Source organism: Ranitomeya imitator, chromosome 2, assembly GCF_032444005.1.
Source record: "Ranitomeya imitator isolate aRanImi1 chromosome 2, aRanImi1.pri, whole genome shotgun sequence".
Classification (NCBI taxonomy): Eukaryota; Metazoa; Chordata; class Amphibia; order Anura; family Dendrobatidae; genus Ranitomeya; species Ranitomeya imitator.
Genome location: NC_091283.1, coordinates 542,175,088 through 542,198,115, shown reverse-complemented (window position 1 = coordinate 542,198,115; position 23,028 = coordinate 542,175,088). Strand labels below are relative to the sequence as shown.

Here is a 23,028-nt window from a genome sequence, read left to right as displayed (position 1 = left end):
GTCCTGGCTAGGAAGATTACATGCCATTAAGATGATACTGTATCATTACCTCGTTTTCTGTATTTGTTCCGCTCACTTCCCATTGCGATCCGATCCAAGGTATTTCATAATATTCATACTCTGATTTCTAGGTTTATTTGGCAGGGTAAGAGACCTAGAATCTCACAAAAAACTATGTTTCTCCATAGAATGCAAGGGGTCGCTCATTACCTAATTTTGCACTATACTTGAAATCTGCTCAGATAGCTCAATTGTCTAGCATTTGCTCACAAAATAATAAGCCTAGATGGGTCACATTGGAGTTGTTTCTAATAAGAAATTATTATTCTCATTATCGGCCCTTCTATGGACCACAGAGAAACTTCCACAAAGTCTTTTTATCTCTGCCCCCTTTACTGCCCACTCTCTAATTCTTTGGAGGAAGGAGAGATTTAAATTTAGCCTACAAACTAAACCCTCCCTGCTGACTTCCTTTTTTCATAACCCAATGTTCATGCCTGGCTTCGAACCTCACCACTTTTCGTGGTGGGTTTTGAGAGGAATCACCACGCTAAAACACCTCTGTTCTCCAATTAACATATTACTTACTAGACAGGAATTCATTCAGAAACATGAACCACCAGCCAGAGAGGCCTTACGTCTAAATCAAATTTTTCACTTCGCTGGACAAGTTTTATCACATAAAACTACTTCAACACCTCTGGCTTTGAACAAAAATGCCTAAATGATCCCCTGGGAAGAGGAACAATCTCTTTACTGTATTCCTCTATTAACATCCAACATGGAGAAGAAAAATTAAAATATATGCGGCAATGGGAGGAGGACTTAGGGATTACGTTGTCAGTGGACGAATGGCGGCGATGCTGTGATACTTTATCGAAGGGCAGCCATCAGACTTCTCTTGTAGAAACGTCTCTTAAAGTTCTTCACAGAACATATCATGTCCCGACAAATCTCCACACCATCTACCCAAATATTTCAGATAGCTGTTTCAGGGGCTGCAACCCCCCAGGAGATATTAAACATATCTGGTGGAGTTGCTCAGTGGTATCAGATTTGTGGAAAGAGGTGAAACTTATAGGGCAACATATGTTCGGTAGGGCAATCCGACTCGACCCTTCTGTTTTCTTACTGGGGGCGAAGTACCCGAGTTTCTCTAATGGCTTGCATAGGTTGACGAGTCTATTATGTATGGCTGCTAAAATCCATATAGCTGCAAAATGGAGATCCCCTTCACTTTCCATATCTCTAGTTCGTGACAGGATGAATGCAATTTTATTATATGAGCGCATACAAGCCACTAGAGATGACACATGGAATACCTTATTTCAAATGTGGACTCCTTGGCTAGATTTGGATCCCAACGTTCAACTGAGTCAGGCTTTCACCCTATCTCTATGACAGTACCTGACATGAAGATTATCAAGTTGAAGATCGCCTGAGCATCGTAAAAACTGGATAATATACCTCTAATGAACTTGACTGGTTTGCGATGTTACTTTTTCTAAGCTAACCCTTATGCTTGTCTTTCGACAATCGACTTAAAAAATCTCTTCTGCTGACGTGGATGTAAAATGTTATTCTACCAATGTCACAACTATGAAAAACTGTGGGTTGCCTATCTGTTTCCATCAATGTTACTGACCCCTTGTTATAGTCCTGTCCCCCCATATGTAAGTCTGGTATTATATGTTCATTGTTTCTTTATGTTTAAAAAGTTTTTTATCTCCTCTGCGAAGGAGATCATTTCTGAACAGTTATACATTGTTTAACTTTTAGCATTTAAATAAAATTTATTGAAACTAAATAAAGGACTGTTTTAATTGGATGGTGAGTGCCACCTTTTTTCTTTTTTTGGACTAAGGTGTGGAAAATAGTTGTCTTGCCCCAGCACTGGCATCACACGCTATGCCACTGATTTTATGCAGGGGTTTGTTTTGTATTTTGATTACCATAGCATAGTATGGCATAGTAGATCTAGCAACACACAACATTTGTGCTGCATAGTGAAAAAAATAATCAGAGTTATTATTAATTTTATCATTTCTTTATAATTCAAAATACTGACATCCCCTTCTTTTGCCTTCGTCATTACTACCTCCGGGGCAAGCCATTCCACTGATTTAAAGAAATACAAAAAGATGCCAGTAAAAAGAAGCAAGCTGTAAAAAAATCAATACTGCAGCTGTCTACTTACGAATTCTTAGCTATTTATCTATAGGCAAGCTTGGTGTCAATGAAAGTAATACGAGACTAAAGACAAAAAATACGAAGGGGGCACCCGGATTTGAACCAGGGACCTCTCGATCTGCAGTCGAATGCTCTACCACTGAGCTATACCCCCTACCTGTGCCTTTCCTTGACAAACAGGTTAGGTGTAACCAATATGAGTCACCTTTGCATCTACTTGGCAATGTTTGCATTTTACACTTAGCAGCATGGATGATTCTCATAGGAAAACGACTGTACAGTGACCAAAGGCACAAAGGTCTACACATTTTTTGGAAAGTGAGAAACAAAAGTTAGGTAGGAGAGGAATTCACCTATGACACTATCCACAGATTGTATCTATTACATGACAAGTGGTCATCACCTGTTGCCAATTATTGGGGCATGTTGATGTGCTCTTTCATGGAGGTCTGTAGCTGGCATTGTTATGTTATGTTATTAGCGTCTGACACTATGGGGATTTGTGGTAATGGAAATTCCCATTATAAATTCTGTAACAGGGTGTCCAACATTCACATCAATGAAATCCTCATATAGGGTGGAAACCTCATACCCGCTTAGGTTTTAAGACCCAGGTGCAATGGCAACTTCTGCTATCCTATAGTTACCCAGCTTTACATAGCATGCTTTAGAAACCATCATTCAGGCAAAGTATAATTGTCCCTATTTTAGAAGCAATAGGCTACCAATAATAAGCTCACAAAATTGTTTGTGTGCATATGTCAAACCATAAATTGCCAGGTGTTTTAGTGGCACGATGTGATATAATTTATATGCAAATAATGTTTTATTTTATGTTTGAGATATTGTTACAGAAAGCAAACACACTAGTTTAGGGGGATCCTCTATAATCCATCGGTGCAGCAGGCCGGTGTTGCATGTGGGAAACAAATAATAAAGTTACTTGAGGCAAACCAAAAGTCTTAGAGGGGTCCTGGAGACCACAGACAGGTAGCAGACAAAAATCCAGAGTAACAAGAAAATCTAAATTCCGTGGAAACCGTAGGCGGCTAGTAGATGTCCTAGAAAACGCCAGACATGCAGCAGAGGTCCTAGAAGACCGGGAACAAGTAGCAGACAGAACTCCGGAGTAACTAGAAAGTCTAAATATCATGGAATCAGCAAGCAAACACGTGAAGTCCTGAAGACCACTGACAGGTAGCAGGGTTACTGGAAGTCTCAGGCAAACAGATGAAGCCCTGAAGATCACTGATAGGTAGCAAAGTTACTGGAAACCGCAGACAAACAGGTGAAGTCCTGAAGACCACTGGCAGGCAGCAGTGTTACTGGAAACCACAGACAAACAGGTGAAATCCTGAAGACCACTGGCAGGCAGCAGTGTTACTGGAAACCACAGACAAACAGGTGAAGTCCTGAAGACCACTGGCAGGCAGCAGTGTTACTGGAAACCACAGACAAACAGGTGAAGTCCTGAAGACCACTGAAAGGCAGCAGTGTTACTGGAAACCACAGACAAACACGTGAAGTCCTGAAGACCACTGGCAGGCAGCAGTGTTACTGGAAACCACAGACAAACACGAGAAGTCCTAAAGACCACTGGCAGGCAGCAGTGTTACTGGAAACCACAGACAAACAGGTGAAGTCCTGAAGACCACTGGCAGGCAGCAGTGTTACTGGAAACCACAGACAAACAGGTGAAGTCCTGAAGACCACTGGCAGGCAGCAGTGTTACTGGAAACCACAGACAAACAGGTGAAGTCCCGAAGACCACTGGCAGGCAGCAGTGTTACTGGAAACGACAGACAAATAGGTGAAGTCCTGAAGACCACTGGCAGGCAGCAGTGTTACTGGAAACCACAAACAGGTGAAGTCCTGAAGACCACTGAAAGGCAGCAGTGTTACTGGAAACCACAGACAAACAGGTGAAGTCCTGAAGACCACTGGCAGGCAGCAGTGTTACTGGAAACCACAGACAAACAGGTGAAGTCCTGAAGACCACTGGCAGGCAGCAGTGTTACTGGAAACCACAGACAAACAGGTGAAGTCCTGAAGACCACTGGCAGGCAGCAGTGTTACTGGAAACCACAGACAAACACGTGAAGTCCTGAAGACCACTGGCAGGCAGCAGTGTTACTGGAAACCACAGACAAACAGGTGAAGTCCTGAAGACCACTGGCAGGCAGCAGTGTTACTGGAAACCACAGACAAACAGGTGAAGTCCTGAAGACCACTGGCAGGCAGCAGTGTTACTGGAAACCACAGACAAACACGTGAAGTCCTGAAGACCACTGGCAGGCAGCAGTGTTACTGGAAACCACAGACAAACAGGTGAAGTCCTGAAGACCACTGGCAGGCAGCAGTGTTACTGGAAACCACAGACAAACAGGTGAAGTCCTGAAGACCACTGAAAGGCAGCAGTGTTACTGGAAACCACAGACAAACACGTGAAGTCCTGAAGACCACTGGCAGGCAGCAGTGTTACTGGAAACCACAGACAAACAGGTGAAGTCCTGAAGACCACTGGCAGGCAGCAGTGTTACTGGAAACCACAGACAAACAGGTGAAGTCCTGAAGACCACTGGCAGGCAGCAGTGTTACTGGAAACCACAGACAAACAGGTGATGTCCTGAAGACCACTGGCAGGCAGCAGTGTTACTGAAAACCACAGACAAACACGTGAAGTCCTGAAGACCACTGGCAGGCAGCAGTGTTACTGGAAACCACAGACAAACAGGTGAAGTCCTGAAGACCACTGGCAGGCAGCAGTGTTACTGGAAACCACAGACAAACACGTGAAGTCCTGAAGACCACTGGCAGGCAGCAGTGTTACTGGAAACCACAGACAAACAGGTGAAGTCCTGAAGACCACTGGCAGGCAGCAGTGTTACTGGAAACCACAGACAAACAGGTGAAGTCCTGAAGACCACTGAAAGGCAGCAGTGTTACTGGAAACCACAGACAAACACGTGAAGTCCTGAAGACCACTGGCAGGCAGCAGTGTTACTGGAAACCACAGACAAACAGGTGAAGTCCTGAAGACCACTAGCAGGCAGCAGTGTTACTGGAAACCACAGACAAACAGGTGAAGTCCTGAAGACCACTGGCAGGCAGCAGTGTTACTGGAAACCACAGACAAACACGTGAAGTCCTGAAGACCACTGACAGGCAGCAGTGTTACTGGAAACCACAGACAAACAGGTGAAGTCCTGAAGACCACTGAAAGGCAGCAGTGTTACTGGAAACCACAGACAAACAGGTGAAGTCCTGAAGACCACTGGCAGGCAGCAGTGTTACTGGAAACCACAGACAAACACGTGAAGTCCTGAAGACCACTGGCAGGCAGCAGTGTTACTGGAAACCACAGACAAACAGGTGAAGTCCTGAAGACCACTGGCAGGCAGCAGTGTTACTGGAAACCACAGACAAACAGGTGAAGTCCTGAAGACCACTGAAAGGCAGCAGTGTTACTGGAAACCACAGACAAACACGTGAAGTCCTGAAGACCACTGGCAGGCAGCAGTGTTACTGGAAACCACAGACAAACAGGTGAAGTCCTGAAGACCACTAGCAGGCAGCAGTGTTACTGGAAACCACAGACAAACAGGTGAAGTCCTGAAGACCACTGGCAGGCAGCAGTGTTACTGGAAACCACAGACAAACAGGTGAAGTCCTGAAGACCACTGACAGGCAGCAGTGTTACTGGAAACCACAGACAAACAGGTGAAGTCCTGAAGACCACTGAAAGGCAGCAGTGTTACTGGAAACCACAGACAAACAGGTGAAGTCCTGAAGACCACTGAAAGTAGGAAACCATAGACAAACAGGTGAAGTCCTGAAGACCACTGAAAGGCAGGAGTGTTACTGGAAACCACAAACAGGTGCACAGACAAACTAAAAGTGTTACTAGAAACTCTTAATACATTACATATATGTATTGTAGGAGGCCTCTATAAGGCCTAGGAACCGCAACACATGGGAGCTTGCCGGGTTACTTGCAAAGCCTGACGTGGAACACAAGAAACTTTAATGGACTGGGGCAGGTGTGTAACAGATGTCAATGAGACTGTAGAATACTGAAGAAGCTGAGGAAGTAAAGTGAATGAGATCTGAACAAATCTCATCTGCATGCTGCTATAGCTTTTTATACAAAAATTTTGCGGCGTTACAGTTATAATAGGTTAAACATTTTTTATTGTGGATTTTCCCTCTTTTAGGCCGGTGTCACACTTGCGTGTGCAATTCGAGAAGCTTGCACAAGTCTCTCGCATCAATACCCGCCACTGTTGCCGACACTCGGGACCAGAGTATACGGCTACATAGAAATACATGAAGCTGAACGCTCCGGTCCCAAGTGCCGGTGGCACTGTCGGGTATTGATGCGAGAGACTAGCGGGAGTTTCTCGCATTGCACACGCAAGTGTGACTTCGGCCTTAGTCATGAAATCAACAAATCTGCATAAACCTCGTGTGGATTTTGTTGTGGATTTCCAGTGAATTTTTGATAACATTTTCAGGTAAATTTGAATTGGATGTTTCCATCCTGTGTGAAGAAGTCTATGAAGATAGTGATGTAGACAGGTGTAGCATGTGTACAGGCCTAGGCCAAAACAAGATTTATGGGTCAGCAACATGATGACAGTAAGTCCTCATTCAGATATCTTTTTTTCATGTACAAGTTCTATCTGCGTATTTCATGGATACAACATGTACCCATTATGGTCTGTGGGGCTCTTCACTAGCTCATGTTTTTTGCGGACCCTGCCTAGAAGCGTAGAATCCGTGTGTCTGTGATAAATATTGTAATGGATAAGAGAATCTTTATTTTTTTTTTTTCATACAAGAAAAACACTGATGAAAACGCTGTTGGTAAAAACTGAAACACTGGCCACATGTGTGATAAAACTCGGATCCTAAACACTGAGGAACCCCGGACATCTGAATGAAAAGTCCAGGACATATGCTGAAAATGTGATGCCAATGCTTCAAAGTAATGATGAAGTCTGGCCTACAAGTTCTGTAATGTTTGTTAAGTCTTACATAATAGAAAAAAATATCTCCAGGCTGACAAATCATGTAACAGAGTTTCTCGTGACATATTAAACCTTTGGAGGCAAAGTGTTCTAAGCATTTTAAGGGCAAAAGTACAATATGGGCTGAGACTAAGGTCCAATGCACGGTAATCTCATGGGTAGTGTTGAGCGATACCTTCCGATATCGGAAAGTATCGGTTTGGATCGGCCGATATTCAAAAAATATCGGATATCGCCGATACCGATACCCGATCCCAATGCAAGTCAATGGGACCAAAATATCGGAATTAAAATAAACCCTTTCTTTCCTTGTAGGTTCATTCTACCTGAAGGAAAACAACTAAGAATAATGTAGGATGTATGGGGGAGGTGGCGGAGACATTAAAGGCAATGAGGATTAGTCCAATCAAATAGAATAGCATGTTTTTTTTTTTTTTTTAAAGACGTTCGGATTGAAAAAGATATTGAGTATGTAAATTTTTTTTATTTTGTCAGATATTGATGTTTCACTATTCCACGCCCTTCCCCTTCTTTTTTTTCTTTTTTTTTTTTCTTTTCCCACACTTTCATCTTCATCATCATCAGCATCCTTGACATCAACTTCTTCACCTTATTCATCTTCTTCTTCATCTTCTACCTATTTTTTTTTTTTATTACATTCTTCATATTCATTTTCTTCAACTATTATTATTCTTCCTATTCTACATATTCTTTTTATTCCACTGTTATTATTCTTCCTATTCTACTTCTTCATCATATTCTCATTTGTGACAGGCATTCCCGTAGTTGTTATCTATAAAAGTTGGAAGATTACACCTTCCGTTCTGCCAGTCACAAAAGTTACATTTGTCCGCGTTCAGTTTGGCCTGCAGCATCAGGCTTTATCCAGGGGCACCACGAGGAGGAACGGACTCACCCCCATACACTGCTTAGTCTTCTTCTGCATATAATTTAGATAATATCTTTTGCTCTGATATTAAGTCTTATGCTTAATGTTCTTCTGCTCTTTGTTCTGCAGCCTCTTGTTCTTCTGCTTCTCGGTCTTCCATGTTGTCGTCTCCAGGGTCTTCGTCTCCAGTGTCGTCATCTCCGCCGTCGTCGTCTCAGCCGTCGTCGTCTCCGCCGTCGTCGTCGTCGTCGTCATCGGGGTGGTCTTCCGGGTCGTCGTCATCGGGGTGGTCTTCCGGGTTGTCGACGTTAGGGTCTTCAACTTGGAAATGTAGCAGAAGGTACAAGAAGGCTGAGAAAATGCCAAGAACCAGCTGATGGAACTGGAACTCGGATGGCTACCCGAAGGTTCAAGAGCCTATGGAACTACCGAGGACCAGCTGACGTTACTGGAACCCGGTTACTAAGCAGGAGGTACCCGTGCTAAAAAGCACTACCAAGGACCGCCTGACGTTGGCGGAACTCGGATACCCAGAAGGAGGCACCTAAGCCAAAGGCTCTGCCCGGAACCAGATGACGTTACTGGAACCAGGATGGGGAGCAGAAGGTACAAGAGCAAAAGACACTGCCGAGAACCAGCTGACGGTACTGGAACCCGGATGGGTAGCCGAATGTCCAAGAGCCAATGGAACTACCAAGGACCAGCTGACGTTACTGGAACCCGGTTACTAAGCAGGAGGTACCCGTGCCTGAAAGCACTACCAAGGACCACCTGACATTGGTGGAACTTGGATACCCAGAAGGAGGCACCTAAGCCAAAGGCTCTGCCCGGAACCAGCTGACGGTACTGGAACCAGGATGGGGAGCAGAAGGTACAAGAGCAAAAGACACTGCCGAGAACCAGCTGACGGTGCTGGAACCAGGTGGTGGACCCGAAGGCCCACAGGAGAGGAGAGAACAGCTAGGCCGCGAGGCAGCCGCAGTTACCGAACCCCAACAGTCCTACAGGGGGAGCTGGGCCTACTGGCACTACAGAACCAGCCTTGACTACCAGTTCACGCAGCCCACATAGGAAGCTCCTAAACTGGAGGCACCCTGGAGTTGGCTAACTCGACCGCCCCACGACGGGGCAAGCATAGGCGTCTCAGTGAAGTTGACACAACCCGGAAACAGCTGACGGTGCTGAAACCAGGCTTGGCACGAGGGAGTACCTGTGACAAGAACACTGCCGAGAACCAGCTGGCGGTGCTGGAACCCGGATGCGTTGCCCCAGTGTGCAAGAGCCAATGGCACGACCGAGGAACAGCTGACGGTGCTGGAACCCGGTTACTAAGCTGTAGGTGCCCGCGCTTAAAAGCACTACCAAGGACCGCCTGGCGTTGGCGGAACTCGGATACCCAGGAGGAGGCACCTAAGCCAAAGGCTCGGCCCGGAACCAGCTGACGGTGCTGGAACCAGGTGGTGGACCCGAAGGCCCACAGGAGAGGAGAGAACAGCTAGGCCGCGAGGCAGCCGCAGTTACCGAACCCCAACAGTCCTACAGGGGGAGCTGGGCCTACTGGCACTACAGAACCAGCCTTGACTACCAGTTCACGCAGCCCACATAGGAAGCTCCTAAACTGGAGGCACCCTGGAGTTGGCTAACTCGACCGCCCCACGACGGGGCAAGCATAGGCGTCTCAGTGAAGTTGACACAACCCGGAAACAGCTGACGGTGCTGAAACCAGGCTTGGCACGAGGGAGTACCTGTGACAAGAACACTGCCGAGAACCAGCTGGCGGTGCTGGAACCCGGATGCGTTGCCCCAGTGTGCAAGAGCCAATGGCACGACCGAGGACCAGCTGACGGTGCTGGAACCCGGTTACTAAGCTGTAGGTGCCCGCGCTTAAAAGCACTACCAAGGACCGCCTGGCGTTGGCGGAACTCGGATACCCAGGAGGAGGCACCTAAGCCAAAGGCTCGGCCCGGAACCAGCTGACGGTGCTGGAACCAGGTGGTGGACCCGAAGGCCCACAGGAGAGGAGAGAACAGCTAGGCCGCGAGGCAGCCGCAGTTACCGAACCCCAACAGTCCTACAGGGGGAGCTGGGCCTACTGGCACTACAGAACCAGCCTTGACTACCAGTTCACGCAGCCCACATAGGAAGCTCCTAAACTGGAGGCACCCTGGAGTTGGCTAACTCGACCGCCCCACGACGGGGCAAGCATAGGCGTCTCAGTGAAGTTGACACAACCCGGAAACAGCTGACGGTGCTGAAACCAGGCTTGGCACGAGGGAGTACCTGTGACAAGAACACTGCCGAGAACCAGCTGGCGGTGCTGGAACCCGGATGCGTTGCCCCAGTGTGCAAGAGCCAATGGCACGACCGAGGACCAGCTGACGGTGCTGGAACCCGGTTACTAAGCTGTAGGTGCCCGCGCTTAAAAGCACTACCAAGGACCGCCTGGCGTTGGCGGAACTCGGATACCCAGGAGGAGGCACCTAAGCCAAAGGCTCGGCCCGGAACCAGCTGACGGTGCTGGAACCAGGTGGTGGACCCCAAGGCCCACAGGAGAGGAGAGAACAGCTAGGCCGCGAGGCAGCCGCAGTTACCGAACCCCAACAGTCCTACAGGGGGAGCTGGGCCTACTGGCACTACAGAACCAGCCTTGACTACCAGTTCACGCAGCCCACATAGGAAGCTCCTAAACTGGAGGCACCCTGGAGTTGGCTAACTCGACCGCCCCACGACGGGGCAAGCATAGGCGTCTCAGTGAAGTTGACACAACCCGGAAACAGCTGACGGTGCTGAAACCAGGCTTGGCACGAGGGAGTACCTGTGACAAGAACACTGCCGAGAACCAGCTGGCGGTGCTGGAACCCGGATGCGTTGCCCCAGTGTGCAAGAGCCAATGGCACGACCGAGGACCAGCTGACGGTGCTGGAACCCGGTTACTAAGCTGTAGGTGCCCGCGCTTAAAAGCACTACCAAGGACCGCCTGGCGTTGGCGGAACTCGGATACCCAGGAGGAGGCACCTAAGCCAAAGGCTCGGCCCGGAACCAGCTGACGGTGCTGGAACCAGGTGGTGGACCCGAAGGCCCACAGGAGAGGAGAGAACAGCTAGGCCGCGAGGCAGCCGCAGTTACCGAACCCCAACAGTCCTACAGGGGGAGCTGGGCCTACTGGCACTACAGAACCAGCCTTGACTACCAGTTCACGCAGCCCACATAGGAAGCTCCTAAACTGGAGGCACCCTGGAGTTGGCTAACTCGACCGCCCCACGACGGGGCAAGCATAGGCGTCTCAGTGAAGTTGACACAACCCGGAAACAGCTGACGGTGCTGAAACCAGGCTTGGCACGAGGGAGTACCTGTGACAAGAACACTGCCGAGAACCAGCTGGCGGTGCTGGAACCCGGATGCGTTGCCTTGCCTATTAAAGATTGTCTTCCTAGAGCCCCAACTAGCGGTGTTGGAGCAAAGGGTAAGCAGGGGGAGATGAGTGTAGGCCGAAGCCTGCACTGGAGGCAGCTTTGTGTCTGCGTTGCGTTTGCAGGACACTTTGCCGGCTACACACTGGGGGAACAGCTGGCGTTGCTGAACCCCACTAACACAATGGCGTGTGTTTTTATCTGTGCAGCTAGCACTTGCGGGCAAAAACTAGCGATGTTAGAGCCCGTGTTGAAGCAGGAGGAGGAGGAGAGGAGCAGAGTGTAGGCCGAAGCCTAGTTGAACCAATTTCAAAGGAAACCTTTAACCCCCCCCTCAGGTGTTACAAAGTACAAGAGACACACCTTGTGCAGTATTAATGCTGCACAAGTGAAAGGTTGCTCTATTAATTTGTCTACTTGCACACGCTGAATGAAAGACATACACAATTTACCCCATTCTACAGTCAAACTGTAGTGGATGCGTGACTTGGTTTTTTGATGAGACGCAGCACAGGTGTCCAAAATAACGCCTTGGTGCTTGGCGCAGCTTCCTGAGCGTTGTTATTTGCTGTACAGGAGTCTGCGCTCTTGTGTTATCCCTTGGCAATGCCCTGTTAGCGCTGCCCATCTTATGACCTCATTTCATGTTGGCCGGTGCGGTTAACGATGGCCATAAATCCCAGACCCACAGTGTCTTTTCATAAAGCCACACTGCGGTGCTGGGATTCGTGGCCTTGAGCAGTAAATATTTTGGCCGCTCACACACGTCCTTACACCTGCTTCAGACTGGGCGGCCTCTGCTGATCCCTTCTCGCATGCCGCGGCCATGAGGCTGCACAGTCTGAAGAAGGCGGAAGGAGATGAGTTAAGACAGGCGAAGATATGCACTGCTCGTGCCCATCAATCACACCCTCGCAGTCAAAATAATTAAGACAACGAGGAGCATTTTATTCAGGCAGGGCGGACGAACAGGCGCAAGTAGCCAACCAATGATGTCAGAAGACGGGAAGCGCTACCAAGGGGGGTGCTGCGTATCATTAGAAAGGAAAGTCACACCTCAGGGACAGTGGAATGGTCTCAAAGAGACACATTTTGTACGTGTTGAGTTCCACGTGGGCAAGGAGAAAACATCAGCCACCTTGTACAAATGCAGCAGTACTGCTGTACAAGGTGGCTGTTATACATAGAAACACCTGGGGGTGGGGGCCAGGCTCCCTTCAATTTCAGTTCATGTGCCTGCGTGGCGTTTGCAGGTCACGTTGCAAGCTGCACAGCAGGGGAACAGCTGGCGGTGCTGAACCCCACTAACACATTGGCTGGTGTTTTTCTCTGTGCAGCTAGCATGTCCGGGCAGAAACTGGCGTTGTTTGAGCCCAGGGTCAGCAGGAGGAGGAGAGGAGCAAAGTGTAGGCCGAAGCCTGCACTGGTGGCAGCTTTTGTTCTGTTGTGCCAGCGTGGCTTGTGCTGGACACGTTGCCGACTACACAGCAGGGGAACAGCTGGCGGTGCTGAACCCCACTAACACATTGGCTGGTGTTTTTCTCTGTGCAGCTAGCATTTCCGGGCAAAAACTAGCGGTGTTTGAGCCCAGGGTCAGCGGGAGGAGTAGAGGAGCAGAGTGTTGGCCAAAGCCTAGTTGAACCAATTTCAAAGGTTACCTTTAACCCCCCCCCTCAGGTGTTGCAAGGTACAAGAGCCACACCTTGAACAGCATTATTGATGCACAAGTCAAAGGTTGCTCTATTTAATTTTGCTCCTTGCACACGCTGAATTAAACACGTACACTATTTAGCCCATTATACTGTCAAACAGTAGTGGAGGCGTGACTACTAGTCTTTTTAAGGAGACGCAGCACAGGTGTACAAATTTACACCTAGGTGCTGTGCGCAGATTCCTTACCGTTGTTATTTGCAGTACAGGAAACTGCGCTCTTGTGTTATCCCTTGGCAATACCCTGTTAGTGCAGGCCGTCTCATGACCTCATTTCATGTTGGCCGGTGCGGTTAACGATGGCCATAAATCCCAGACCCACAGTGGCTTTTCCTAAAGTCACACTGCGGTGCTGGGATTCGTGGCCTTGTGCAGTAAATATGTTCGCCGCTCACACATGTCCTTACACCTGCTTCAGACTGGGCGGCCTCAGCTGATCCCTTATCGCATGCCGCGGCCATGAGGCCGCACAGTCAGAAGAAGGCGGAAGGAGGGGAGTGAAAACAGGGGAACATATGCACTGCTCGTGCCCATCAATCACACCCTCGCAGTCAAAATATATGAGACAACGGGGGGCGTTGTGTCGGGCAGGGGGGACGCACAGGCACAGCCAGCCAACCAATGATGTCAGGAGACGGGCAGCGCTAACAATGGGGGTGCTGCGTGTCATTAAAAAGGAAAGTCACACCTCAGGGACATTGTAATGGTCTGTAATGAGACACATTTTGTACTTGTTGAGTTCCACGTGTGCAAGGAGAAAAAGTCAGCCACCTTGTACAAATGCAGCAGTACTGCTGTACAAGGTGGCTGTTATACATAGAAACACCTGGGGGGGTGGGGGGCAGGCTCCCTTCAATTTCAGTTCATGTGCCTGCGTGGCGTTTGCAGGTCACGTTGCAAGCTACACAGCAGGGGAACAGCTGGCGTTGCTGAACCCCACTGACACATTGACTGGTGTTTTTCTCTGTGCAGATTGCATGTCCGGGCAAAAACTAGCGGTGTTAGAGCCCAGGGTCAGCAGGAGGAGGAGGAGAGGAGCAAAGTGTAGGACGAAGCCTGCACTGGTGGCAGCTTTTGGTCGGTTGTGCCAGCGTGGCTTGTGCTGGACACGATGCCGGCTACACAGCGGGGGAACAGCTGGCGGTGCTGAACCCCACTAACACATTGGCTGGTGTTTTTCTCTGTGCAGCTAGCATGTCCGGGCAGAAACTGGCGTTGTTTGAGCCCAGGGTCAGCAGGAGGAGGAGAGGAGCAAAGTGTAGGCCGAAGCCTGCACTGGTGGCAGCTTTTGTTCTGTTGTGCCAGCGTGGCTTGTGCTGGACACGTTGCCGACTACACAGCAGGGGAACAGCTGGCGGTGCTGAACCCCACTAACACATTGGCTGGTGTTTTTCTCTGTGCAGCTAGCATTTCCGGGCAAAAACTAGCGGTGTTTGAGCCCAGGGTCAGCAGGAGGAGTAGAGGAGCAGAGTGTAGGCCGAAGCCTAGTTGAACCAATTTCAAAGGTTACCTTTAACCCCCCCCTCAGGTGTTGCAAGGTACAAGAGCCACACCTTGAACAGCATTAATGATGCACAAGTCAAAGGTTGCTCTATTTAATTTTGCTCCTTGCACACGCTGAATTAAACACGTACACTATTTAGCCCATTATACTGTCAAACAGTAGTGGAGGCGTGACTACTAGTCTTTTTAAGGAGACGCAGCACAGGTGTACAAATTTACACCTAGGTGCTGTGCGCAGATTCCTTACCGTTGTTATTTGCAGTACAGGAAACTGCGCTCTTGTGTTATCCCTTGGCAATACCCTGTTAGTGCAGGCCGTCTCATGACCTCATTTCATGTTGGCCGGTGCGGTTAACGATGGCCATAAATCCCAGACCCACAGTGGCTTTTCCTAAAGTCACACTGCGGTGCTGGGATTCGTGGCCTTGTGCAGTAAATATGTTCGCCGCTCACACATGTCCTTACACCTGCTTCAGACTGGGCGGCCTCAGCTGATCCCTTATCGCATGCCGCGGCCATGAGGCCGCACAGTCAGAAGAAGGCGGAAGGAGGGGAGTGAAAACAGGGGAACATATGCACTGCTCGTGCCCATCAATCACACCCTCGCAGTCAAAATATATGAGACAACGGGGGGCGTTGTGTCGGGCAGGGGGGACGCACAGGCACAGCCAGCCAACCAATGATGTCAGGAGACGGGCAGCGCTAACAATGGGGGTGCTGCGTGTCATTAAAAAGGAAAGTCACACCTCAGGGACATTGTAATGGTCTGTAATGAGACACATTTTGTACTTGTTGAGTTCCACGTGTGCAAGGAGAAAAAGTCAGCCACCTTGTACAAATGCAGCAGTACTGCTGTACAAGGTGGCTGTTATACATAGAAACACCTGGGGGGGTGGGGGGCAGGCTCCCTTCAATTTCAGTTCATGTGCCTGCGTGGCGTTTGCAGGTCACGTTGCAAGCTACACAGCAGGGGAACAGCTGGCGTTGCTGAACCCCACTGACACATTGACTGGTGTTTTTCTCTGTGCAGATTGCATGTCCGGGCAAAAACTAGCGGTGTTAGAGCCCAGGGTCAGCAGGAGGAGGAGGAGAGGAGCAAAGTGTAGGACGAAGCCTGCACTGGTGGCAGCTTTTGGTCGGTTGTGCCAGCGTGGCTTGTGCTGGACACGATGCCGGCTACACAGCGGGGGAACAGCTGGCGGTGCTGAACCCCACTAACACATTGGCTGGTGTTTTTCTCTGTGCAGCTAGCATGTCCGGGCAGAAACTGGCGTTGTTTGAGCCCAGGGTCAGCAGGAGGAGGAGAGGAGCAAAGTGTAGGCCGAAGCCTGCACTGGTGGCAGCTTTTGTTCTGTTGTGCCAGCGTGGCTTGTGCTGGACACGTTGCCGACTACACAGCAGGGGAACAGCTGGCGGTGCTGAACCCCACTAACACATTGGCTGGTGTTTTTCTCTGTGCAGCTAGCATTTCCGGGCAAAAACTAGCGGTGTTTGAGCCCAGGGTCAGCAGGAGGAGTAGAGGAGCAGAGTGTAGGCCGAAGCCTAGTTGAACCAATTTCAAAGGTTACCTTTAACCCCCCCCTCAGGTGTTGCAAGGTACAAGAGCCACACCTTGAACAGCATTAATGATGCACAAGTCAAAGGTTGCTCTATTTAATTTTGCTCCTTGCACACGCTGAATTAAACACGTACACTATTTAGCCCATTATACTGTCAAACAGTAGTGGAGGCGTGACTACTAGTCTTTTTAAGGAGACGCAGCACAGGTGTACAAATTTACACCTAGGTGCTGTGCGCAGATTCCTTACCGTTGTTATTTGCAGTACAGGAAACTGCGCTCTTGTGTTATCCCTTGGCAATACCCTGTTAGTGCAGGCCGTCTCATGACCTCATTTCATGTTGGCCGGTGCGGTTAACGATGGCCATAAATCCCAGACCCACAGTGGCTTTTCCTAAAGTCACACTGCGGTGCTGGGATTCGTGGCCTTGTGCAGTAAATATGTTCGCCGCTCACACATGTCCTTACACCTGCTTCAGACTGGGCGGCCTCAGCTGATCCCTTATCGCATGCCGCGGCCATGAGGCCGCACAGTCAGAAGAAGGCGGAAGGAGGGGAGTGAAAACAGGGGAACATATGCACTGCTCGTGCCCATCAATCACACCCTCGCAGTCAAAATATATGAGACAACGGGGGGCGTTGTGTCGGGCAGGGGGGACGCACAGGCACAGCCAGCCAACCAATGATGTCAGGAGACGGGCAGCGCTAACAATGGGGGTGCTGCGTGTCATTAAAAAGGAAAGTCACACCTCAGGGACATTGTAATGGTCTGTAATGAGACACATTTTGTACTTGTTGAGTTCCACGTGTGCAAGGAGAAAAAGTCAGCCACCTTGTACAAATGCAGCAGTACTGCTGTACAAGGTGGCTGTTATACATAGAAACACCTGGGGGGGTGGGGGGCAGGCTCCCTTCAATTTCAGTTCATGTGCCTGCGTGGCGTTTGCAGGTCACGTTGCAAGCTACACAGCAGGGGAACAGCTGGCGTTGCTGAACCCCACTGACACATTGACTGGTGTTTTTCTCTGTGCAGATTGCATGTCCGGGCAAAAACTAGCGGTGTTAGAGCCCAGGGTCAGCAGGAGGAGGAGGAGAGGAGCAAAGTGTAGGACGAAGCCTGCACTGGTGGCAGCTTTTGGTCGGTTGTGCCAGCGTGGCTTGTGCTGGACACGATGCCGGCTACACAGCGGGGGAACAGCTGGCGGTGCTGAACCCCACTAACACATTGGCTGGTGTTTTTCTCTGTGCAGCTAGCATGTCCGGGCAGAAACTGGCGTTGTTTGAGCCCAGGGTCAGCAGGAGGAGGAGAGGAGCAAAGTGTAGGCCGAAGCCTGCACTGGTGGCAGCTTTTGTTCTGTTGTGCCAGCGTGGCTTGTGCTGGACACGTTGCCGACTACACAGCAGGGGAACAGCTGGCGGTGCTGAACCCCACTAACACATTGGCTGGTGTTTTTCTCTGTGCAGCTAGCATTTCCGGGCAAAAACTAGCGGTGTTTGAGCCCAGGGTCAGCAGGAGGAGTAGAGGAGCAGAGTGTAGGCCGAAGCCTAGTTGAACCAATTTCAAAGGTTACCTTTAACCCCCCCCTCAGGTGTTGCAAGGTACAAGAGCCACACCTTGAACAGCATTAATGATGCACAAGTCAAAGGTTGCTCTATTTAATTTTGCTCCTTGCACACGCTGAATTAAACACGTACACTATTTAGCCCATTATACTGTCAAACAGTAGTGGAGGCGTGACTACTAGTCTTTTTAAGGAGACGCAGCACAGGTGTACAAATTTACACCTAGGTGCTGTGCGCAGATTCCTTACCGTTGTTATTTGCAGTACAGGAAACTGCGCTCTTGTGTTATCCCTTGGCAATACCCTGTTAGTGCAGGCCGTCTCATGACCTCATTTCATGTTGGCCGGTGCGGTTAACGATGGCCATAAATCCCAGACCCACAGTGGCTTTTCCTAAAGTCACACTGCGGTGCTGGGATTCGTGGCCTTGTGCAGTAAATATGTTCGCCGCTCACACATGTCCTTACACCTGCTTCAGACTGGGCGGCCTCAGCTGATCCCTTATCGCATGCCGCGGCCATGAGGCCGCACAGTCAGAAGAAGGCGGAAGGAGGGGAGTGAAAACAGGGGAACATATGCACTGCTCGTGCCCATCAATCACACCCTCGCAGTCAAAATATATGAGACAACGGGGGGCGTTGTGTCGGGCAGGGGGGACGCACAGGCACAGCCAGCCAACCAATGATGTCAGGAGACGGGCAGCGCTAACAATGGGGGTGCTGCGTGTCATTAAAATGGAAAGTCACACCTCAGGGACATTGTAATGGTCTGTAATGAGACACATTTTGTACTTGTTGAGTTCCACGTGTGCAAGGAGAAAAAGTCAGCCACCTTGTACAAATGCAGCAGTACTGCTGTACAAGGTGGCTGTTATACATAGAAACACCTGGGGGGGTGGGGGGCAGGCTCCCTTCAATTTCAGTTCATGTGCCTGCGTGGCGTTTGCAGGTCACGTTGCAAGCTACACAGCAGGGGAACAGCTGGCGTTGCTGAACCCCACTGACACATTGACTGGTGTTTTTCTCTGTGCAGATTGCATGTCCGGGCAAAAACTAGCGGTGTTAGAGCCCAGGGTCAGCAGGAGGAGGAGGAGAGGAGCAAAGTGTAGGACGAAGCCTGCACTGGTGGCAGCTTTTGGTCGGTTGTGCCAGCGTGGCTTGTGCTGGACACGATGCCGGCTACACAGCGGGGGAACAGCTGGCGGTGCTGAACCCCACTAACACATTGGCTGGTGTTTTTCTCTGTGCAGCTAGCATGTCCGGGCAGAAACTGGCGTTGTTTGAGCCCAGGGTCAGCAGGAGGAGGAGAGGAGCAAAGTGTAGGCCGAAGCCTGCACTGGTGGCAGCTTTTGTTCTGTTGTGCCAGCGTGGCTTGTGCTGGACACGTTGCCGACTACACAGCAGGGGAACAGCTGGCGGTGCTGAACCCCACTAACACATTGGCTGGTGTTTTTCTCTGTGCAGCTAGCATTTCCGGGCAAAAACTAGCGGTGTTTGAGCCCAGGGTCAGCAGGAGGAGTAGAGGAGCAGAGTGTAGGCCGAAGCCTAGTTGAACCAATTTCAAAGGTTACCTTTAACCCCCCCCTCAGGTGTTGCAAGGTACAAGAGCCACACCTTGTGCATCATTAATGCTGCACAAGTAAAAGGTTGCTCTATTTGTTTTGCTCCTTGCACACGCTGACTAAAACACGTACACTATTTAGCCCATTATACTGTCAAACAGTTGTGGAGGCGTGACTTGTCTTTTTAACGAGACGCAGCACAGGTGTCAAAATTTGCACCTAGGTACTGGGCGCAGATTCCTGAGCGTTGTTATTTGCTGTACAGGAGTCTGCGCTATTGTGATCCCTTGGCCATGCGCTGTGAGCGCTTCCTGTCTTCTGACCTCATTTCATGTCGGCCGTTGCGGTTAGCGATGGACATGAATCCCAGACCCACAGTGTGTTTTTAAAAAATCACACTGCGGTGCTGGGATTCGTGCCCTGGTGCACTAAATATGTTTGCCGCTCACACATGTCCTTACACCTGCTTCAGACTGGGCGGCCTCATCTGATCCCTTATCGCCTGCCGCGGCCATGAGGACACCCAGTCTGAAGAAGGCGGAAGGAGATGAGTGAACACAGGCAAACATATGCACTGCACATGCCCATCAATCACACCCTCGCTGTCCAAAAAAATAAGACACCGAGGGCCGTTGTTTCGAGCAGGGGAGATGCACAGGCGCAGCCAGCTAACCAATGATGTCAAAAGACGGGCAGCGCTAACAAGGGTGGTGCTGCGTGTCATTACAAAGGAAAGTCACACCTCAGGGACATTGTAATGGTCTCTAATGAGACACATTTTGTACGTGTTGAGTTCCACGTGGGCAAGAAGAAAAAGTCAGCCACCTTGTACAAATGCAGCAGTACTGCTGTACAAGGTGGCTGATATACATAGAAACACCTGTGGGTGGGGGGCAGGCTCCCTTCAATTTCAGTTCATGTGCCTGCGTGGCGTTTGCAGGTCACGTTGCAAGCTACACAGCAGGGGAACAGCTGGCGTTGCTGAACCCCACTGACACATTGACTGGTGTTTTTCTCTGTGCAGATTGCATGTCCGGGCAAAAACTAGCGGTGTTAGAGCCCAGGGTCAGCAGGAGGAGGAGGAGAGGAGCAAAGTGTAGGCCGAAGCCTGCACTGGTGGCAGCTTTTGGTCGGTTGTGCCAGCGTGGCTTGTGCTGGACACGATGCCGGCTACACAGCGGGGGAACAGCAGGCGGTGCTGAACCCCACTAACACATTGGCTGGTGTTTTTCTCTGTGCAGCTAGCATGTCCGGGCAGAAACTGGCGTTGTTTGAGCCCAGGGTCAGCAGGAGGAGGAGAGGAGCAAAGTGTAGGCCGAAGCCTGCACTGGTGGCAGCTTTTGTTCTGTTGTGCCAGCGTGGCTTGTGCTGGACACGTTGCCGACTACACAGCAGGGGAACAGCTGGCGGTGCTGAACCCCACTAACACATTGGCTGGTGTTTTTCTCTGTGCAGCTAGCATTTCCGGGCAAAAACTAGCGGTGTTTGAGCCCAGGGTCAGCAGGAGGAGTAGAGGAGCAGAGTGTAGGCCGAAGCCTAGTTGAACCAATTTCAAAGGTTACCTTTAACCCCCCCCTCAGGTGTTGCAAGGTACAAGAGCCACACCTTGTGCAGCATTAATGCTGCACAAGTAAAAGGTTGCTCTATTTGTTTTGCTCCTTGCACACGCTGACTAAAACACGTACACTATTTAGCCCATTATACTGTCAAACAGTTGTGGAGGCGTGACTTGTCTTTTTAACGAGACGCAGCACAGGTGTCAAAATTTGCACCTAGGTACTGGGCGCAGATTCCTGAGCGTTGTTATTTGCTGTACAGGAGTCTGCGCTATTGTGATCCCTTGGCCATGCGCTGTGAGCGCTTCCTGTCTTCTGACCTCATTTCATGTCGGCCGTTGCGGTTAGCGATGGACATGAATCCCAGACCCACAGTGTGTTTTCAAAAAATCACACTGCGTGGCTGGGATTCGTGGCCTTGTGCAGTAAATAGGTTTGCCGCTTACACATGTCCTTACACCTGCTCCAGACTGGGCGGCCTCAGCTGATCCCTTATCGCCTACCACGGCCAGGAGGCCGCACAGTCTGAAGAAGGCGGAAGGAGATGAGTTAAGACAGGCGAACATATGCACTGCTCGTGCCCATAAACCACACCCTCGCTGACAAAATAAATATGACAACGAGGGGCGTTGTTTCTAGCAGGGCGGATGCACAGGCGCAGCCAGCTAACCATGATGACAAAAGACGGGAAACGCTACCAAGGGGGGTGCTGCGTATCATTACAAAGGAAAGTCACACCTCAGGGACAGTGGAATGGTCTCAATGAGACACATTTTGTACGTGTTGAGTTCCACGTGGGCAAGGAGAAAAAGTCAGCCACCTTGTACAAATGCAGCAGTACTGCTGTACTAGGTGGCTGTTATACATAGAAACACCTGGGGGGGTGGGGCCAGGTTCCCTTTTAATTTCAGTTCCTGTGCCTGCATGGCGTTTGCAGGTCACTTTGCCGGCTACACAGCAGGGGAACAGCTGGCGTTGCTGAACCCCACTAACACATTGGCTGGTGTTTTTCTCTGTGCAGCTAGCACTTCCGGGCAAAAACTAGCGGTGTTTGAGCCCAGGGTCAGCAGGAGGAGGAGAGGAGCAGAGTGTAGGCCGAAGCCTGCACTGGTGGCAGCTTTTGTTCTGTTGTGCCAGCGTGGCTTGTGCTGGACACGTTGCCGACTACACAGCAGGGGAACAGCTGGCGGTGCTGAACCCCACTGACACATCACCTAGTGTTTTTTTCTGTGTAGACAACACTTCCAGGTGGCAACTGACAGTGTTGAAACCCAGGGAATCAAAGAGGAGCAGAGTGTAGGCCGAAGCCTGCAGTGGAGCAAGTTGAAAGGGAACCTTTAACCCCCCCCCCCAGGCATTTGTTGCTGAAAGAGCCATCTTGTACAGCAGTAATACTGCACATGGAAAATGGTGGCTCCGAAAATTATGCTCCTTGCAAACGCTGAAGTACACACTCATATAATGTGTCCCCTCACACCGTCAAACCATCCCGGAAGTGGGACTTTCCTTTGTAATGTGACACAGCACAGCCGTCATTCCAACCCCCTTGGTGCCGTGCACCACCTCCTCAACGTTGTTTGGTTCTGTCACGGAGCCCGCACTGTAATGTTATCCCTTGGCCATGCACAGTTAGCGGTGCCCGTCTTCTGACATCATGTAGGTGTCAGGCTGGCAGTGCCTGTGCGTCCAAGCTGCCCGAGATCCAACCTTGCAGTGTCATCTAATGTAGTCCCACTGCGGGCCAGGGATCCATGGGCATGCGCAGTGCATATCATCGCCTCTCACTCACCTCCTTCCTGCTTCTTCAGACTGTGCGGCGTCACGGCCGTGGCATGCTATTAGGGATCAGCTGACGCCGCCTAGTCTGAAGAAGCGTGAAGAAGGGGAGTGAGAGGCTAGTATATGCACTGCGCATGGCCATGGATACCAGGCCCACTGTGGGATCACATTAGACGACACTGCGAGGTGTGATTTCGGGCAGCGTGGACGCACAGGCGCAGCCAGGACGACAACAAATGATGTCAGAGGACGGGCAGCGCAAACTGTGCATGGCCAAGGG

The 23,028-nt window shown here is 50.3% G+C and overlaps 1 long non-coding RNA gene and 1 other non-coding gene across 2 annotated transcripts in view; one reads left to right on the top strand and one right to left on the bottom strand.

Annotated features, from left to right (window-relative positions):
- Window positions 1-23,028, top strand: part of LOC138667575 (uncharacterized) — a 79,442-nt gene that overhangs the window by 4,191 nt on the left and 52,223 nt on the right. The window lies entirely within an intron of this gene.
- On the bottom strand, window positions 2,273-2,344 carry TRNAC-GCA (transfer RNA cysteine (anticodon GCA)). Its single transcript has one exon. It is a non-coding gene; the product is annotated as a tRNA-Cys (tRNA).